The sequence below is a fragment of the Lynx canadensis genome, chromosome B1 (genome assembly GCF_007474595.2).
Source record: "Lynx canadensis isolate LIC74 chromosome B1, mLynCan4.pri.v2, whole genome shotgun sequence".
Taxonomy (NCBI): Eukaryota; Metazoa; Chordata; class Mammalia; order Carnivora; family Felidae; genus Lynx; species Lynx canadensis.
This window is the reverse complement of record NC_044306.2, coordinates 82,786,882-82,792,881: the sequence shown is the minus strand read 5'-3', so window position 1 is coordinate 82,792,881 and position 6,000 is coordinate 82,786,882.

Below are 6,000 nucleotides of genomic sequence, written 5' to 3'. Positions count from 1 at the left end.
TGCAGGGCTGGTTCAACATTTGCAAATCAATCAACGTGATACATCACATTAATAAAAGAAAAGATAAGAACCATATGATCCTGTCAATCAATGCAGAAAAGGCATTTGACGAAATTCAGCACACTTTCTTAATAAAAGCCCTTCGGAAAGTCAGAATAGAAGGAACATACTTAAACATCATAAAAGCCATTTATGAAAAGCCCACAGCTAACATCATCATCAATGGGGAAAAACTGAGAGCTTTTTCCCTGAGATCAGGAACACGACAGGAATGTCCACTCTCACCGCTGTTGTTTAACATAGTGCTGGAAGTTCTAGCATCAGCAATCAGACAACAAAAGGAAATCAAAGGCATCAAAATTGGCAAAGATGAAGTCAAGCTTTCACTTTTTGCAGATGACATGATACTATACATGGAAAATCCGACAGACTCTACCAAAAGTCTGCTAGAACTGATAGATGAATTCAGCAAAGTTGCAGGATACAAAATCAATGTACAGAAATCAGTTGCATTCTTATACACTAACAGTGAACCAACAGAAAGACAAATAAAGAAACTGATCCCATTCACAATTGCACCAAGAAGCATAAAATACCTAGGGATAAATCTAACCAAAGATGTACAAGATCTGTATGCTGAAAACTATAGAAAGCTTATGAAGGAAATTGAAGAAGATATAAAGAAATGGAAAAATATTCCGTGCTCATGGATTGGAAGAATAAATATTGTTAAAATGTCAATACTACCCAAAGCTATCTACACATTCAATGCAATCCCAATCAAAATTGCACCAGCATTCTTCTTGAAACTAGAACAAGCAGTCCTAAAATTCATATGGAACCACAAAAGGCCCCGAATAGCCAAAGGAATTTTGAAGAAGAAGACCAAAGCAGGAGGCATCACAATCCCAGACTTTAGCCTCTACTACAAAGCTGTAATCATCAAGACAGCATGGTATTGGCACAAAAACAGACACATAGACCAATGGAATAGAATAGAAACCCCAGAACTAGACCCACAAACGTATGGCCAACTCATCTTTGACAAAGCAGGAAAGAACATCCAATGGAAAAAAGACAGTCTCTTTAACAAATGGTGCTGGGAGAACTGGACAGCAACATGCAGAAGGTTGAAACTAGACCACTTTCTCACACCATTCACAAAAATAAACTCAAAATGGATAAAGGACCTGAATGTGAGACAGGAAACCATCAAAACCCTAGAGGAGAAAGCAGGAAAAGACCTCTCTGACCTCAGCCATAGCAATCTCTTACTTGACACATCCCCAAAGGCAAGGGAATTAAAAGCAAAAATGAACTACTGGAACCTTATGAAGATAAAATCTTCTGCACAGCAAAGGAAACAACCAACAAAACTAAAAGGCAACCAACGGAATGGGAAAAGATATTTGCAAATGACATATCGGACAAAGGGCTAGTATCCAAAATCTATAAAGAGCTCACCAAACTCCACACCTGAAAAACAAATAACCCAGTGAAGAAATGGGCAGAAAACATGAATAGACACTTCTCTAAAGAAGACATCCGGATGGCCAACAGGCACATGAAAAGATGCTCAGCATCACTCCTCATGAGGGAAATACAAATCAAAACCACACTCAGAGATCACCTCACACCAGTCAGAGTGGCCAAAATGAACAAATCAGGAGACTATAGATGCTGGAGAGGATATGGAGAAACGGGAACCCTCTTGCACTGTTGGTGGGAATGCAAACTGGTGCAGCCACTCTGGAAAACAGTGTGGAGGTTCCTCATAAAATTAAAAATAGACCTACCCTATGACCCAGCAATAGCACTGCTAGGAATTTATCCAAGGGATACAGGAGTACTGATGCATAAGGGCACTTGTACCCCAATGTTTATAACAGCACTCTCAACAATAGCCAAATTATGGAAAGAGCCTAAATGTCCATCAACTGATGAATGGATAAAGAAATTGTGGTTTATATACACAATGGAGTACTATGTGCCAGTGAGAAAGAATGAAATATGGCCCTTTGTAGCAACGTGGATGGAACTGGAGAGTGTAATGCTAAGTGAAATAAGCCATACAGAGAAAGACAGATACCATATGGTTTCACTCTTAGGTGGATTCTGAGAAACTTAACAGAAACCCATGGGGGAGGGGAAGGAAAAAAAAAAAGAGGTTAGAGTGGGAGAGAGCCAAAGCATAAGAGACTCTTAAAAACTGAGAACAAACTGAGGGTTGATGGGGGGTGGGAGGGGGGTGGGTGATGGGTATAGAGGAGGGCACCTTTTGGGATGAGCACTGGGTGTTGTATGGAAACCAATTTGACAATAAATTTCATATATTGAAAAAAATAAAAAATAAAATGATTCATTCTTATTATAGCTTGTGAGAAGAATCAGAAAAGATCCAAATTTGTTAAATGAAGATAAGAAGCAATTGTCTCAGAGTATGATTAATGTTTGAAAATGTACGGATTAGTGAAGCTTACATAGAGCTGTTGGGATCTCTCCTTCCACACGTAAGACAGCCCATCTTTTGAACCAAGTCTTTGCACAAAATATATGCTATTTCCCTACCATGGCTCCCAACTGACTTTTATAGCTTCCCATATGCCTAAGGTTTTCTAAATCCCTTGTCACTGTTAAAACTCACCTGCCCTGATGAATGGATATGGATAAAGTAATATTTACTGTGTGTGTGTGTGTGTGTGTGTGTGTGTGTGTGTGGAGAGAGAGAAAGAGTGGAATATTTCTCAACCATCAAAAAAAATGAAGTCTTGATCATTTGCAATGACATGGATGGAGCTAGAGTGTATTATGCTACATGAAATAAGTCAGTCAGAGAAAGACAAATACCATATAATTTCACTCATATGTGGAATTTAACAAACAAAAAAGATGAACATAGGGGAAGGGAAAAAAGAGAGAAAGAGAGGGCAGAAAACCACAAGAGACTCTTAATTATAGAGAACAAACTGAGGGTTGATGGAGGGAGGTGAATGGGTGATGGGCTAAATGGGTGATGGGATGAGCACTGGGTGTTATATGTAAATGATGAATTACTAAATTCATGAGCACTGGGTGTTATATGTAAATGATGAATTACTAAATCTACATCTGAAACCAATTTTACCCTATATGTTAACTAATTAGAATTTAAAAAAACACTTGAAATTAAAAAAAAAAAAAAAAAAACCTCCAATGTCCTCAATCTTCTTCTCTTGGAATCAGAGAATTAAGGTTTTACTTATCATACTGCAGCACTAGTACCTTCTGGAAGTCTGTAGATTTTGTCAGAAGGCACTGGAGCTTAGAAACAGTGTGTGTTTGGGGGATTTTCCTTTTTCTAGGGTAGATGGTCTTTGAGTGTAGAAAGTTCTCTTCCATCACATATACCTTTAAAAAATTTTTTAACAATATTAAAAATACTTTTAACAATATTAATAGATTCAATTTGGTTATAATAAAGTCTCATAGATGTGAGATCTATTTATAGCTATTTATTGTATTCCTAAAGTGACTTTCCCAACCTATACCCTGACCCACTTGCAGAAGATTTCCTCATTTAACTTTCAGAAGGAAATCTATTTCTTTTACTTAAATAAAGGCCTCACAGTGATTCCCCTCCTCCCCAACATTTCTCTAAGAACTAAAAATTAGAAGTATGTTAAGAATAGAATTAAAGTATGGGCTGTGGCAAGTAAAGTAATTCAAGGTTACTATGCATGTTCCACTACTGAAGAAATTAAAAACTCAACTATAGTTTGAACTAGATAACCTTTAGGATCCTTTACAATTCCTAGTTTCTATGATTTTAAAGTATTCTTTTTTCCCCAAGTGTAAGCCTTTGTTTAATAATTTCAGTTATCATAGACAATAAAATCACTGCAAACAAAGACCTTATGACAACTAATTCAAAATCTAGCATGATTTTCTCATTTTGCAGAAAAAATAATGGCATATGTAAAGTCCCATGGCTAGTAATTCAGCCCAGATATATTTCTGCTGTTTCACGCATTCCATCCTGCCTGTAGAAATGTCTAGGAAGCATTAGAGAAATTAAAACATTTGAGGTCTATTTTTAAATGGTTACATTACATCTTTAGCATGCATATTTGACTTATGCTTATTGCATCTGCATTCTACTCTTTTTCCTGAGATCTTTCTTGTTGTGAAATATATTTCTTAGTGTTTGTTTGTTTCGTTGTTGTTTTAGTGAGGTCTGTCTATGAGTGATACATATTCTTCATGCTTATCTAAAAATGTCTTTATTTTACCTTCATTATTGAGTGATAATTTCTCTGGGCTTAAATCCCTAATTGAAAATTACTGTCCCTCTGAACTGAAAGATATTATTACATTATCTTCTTTGATGTAAAGTCTGTTACCAGCCAAAATGGCACTTCTTTTATAGGTAATTTACCTTTTCTCTTTGATTTCTTTTTCCAGCTCTGGATAATGTTTATCCATTATCTCTTTGAATACTGCTTTCCCCTATATTATTGACCCTTATCGAGTTCTTCTCAAGCATAAATAAATACATCTTTTGTTCCTATGCACTATTTATTCTGTATAATATCCTAAGACCTATCTGCTAGTTCACTGATTCTCTCTTTGACTATGTCTGATTTTACTTCATTACTCATCTGATAAATTTTTAATTTTAATGACTATGTACCTTAAAATTTTTCTTTTTTTCTACAGTTTATTTATTTTATTTTTGAGAGAGATGGAGAGACAGAGAGAAAGAGAGAACCCGTGGGAGAGGGGCAGAGAGAGAGGGGAACAAAGGATCTAAAGTGGGCTCTATGCTGACAGCAGAGAGCCTGAAGTGGGGCCTGAACACATGAACCATGAGATCCTGACCTAAGCTGAAATCAAGAGTCAGACAAAACCAACTGAGCCACTCAGGCACCCCATCCTAAAATTTTTTCTTAATGTTAAATTTGAATCTACTCAAATCTGCCTGTTCTTCTTTTTTTTTAATTTATTTTAGAGGGAGAGAGAGAGAGAGAAAGAGAGAGAGAATGTGTGTGGGGGGGGGCAGGCAGGGAGAGAGGGAGGGAGATAGAGATGATAGAGATAGAGATAGAGATAGATAGAGATGAGAGAGAGAGAGAGAGAGAGAGAGAGAGAGAGAGAGAGAAAGAATCCCAAGCAGGTTCCATGCACAGCATGGAGCTTGATGTGGGGCTTGATCCCACAACCCTGGAATCCTGACTGGAGCTGAAATCAAGAGTTTGATGTTCAACTGACTGAGCTGCCAAGGTGTCCCCTGTCTGTTCATTTTTAATGCAGACCTATTTTATCATGTGTTCTATTTCTTTTTTACCTTGATCATCATTAAGACATATTTATTTTATAATCTTTTTCAGATTATTCTATTAGCTCTAGTTCTTGGGGAACTATATTTATTGTTTATTAAATATTAATTATTCCTCAGTATTTAATGTCTTCTTGCAGTTTATATGTTTTCATTGTGAGCACTTTCTTGCACACACTCTCTCTCCTCTTTCTCAGAAATATGTGGGAGTCTCACACCCTGTAAATATCTCTAGAAATTGGTTTCAAATTTTCTTTTACCTGCGTCCTGGTGGTTTCATATTTTACATTAATTTCTTATATATTGTATTTATTTAATTTATTTTAAAATATACCTGCATTAATTTCTTTTGGGGGGACTCCACAAAATTAAGGTAATGTCATCCCAAATTCCTAAGCTTTTCAGAGTGCTTCCTTTTGGTTTCTCGTAGGTACCGTTTTTTTCTTACCCTCAGTCTCAGATGGGTACTTTTATTGTTGAATTCCTAGGAAGTGGAAAAACTTTTCTAGTTCCCTTTTCATGGTCTGACAGTTTTTGGTTTTGTGCAGGAGGCTTAACTCCAGCTCTCTACCTTTCTTGGATTCAAGACTCCACCTGTTATTCCCCAAAAGTTGCTAACATCCCCAGTAACCAATCCCCAAGGGGCTCATATCTGTGGCTGATACCCTTCATTATTATATCATGAT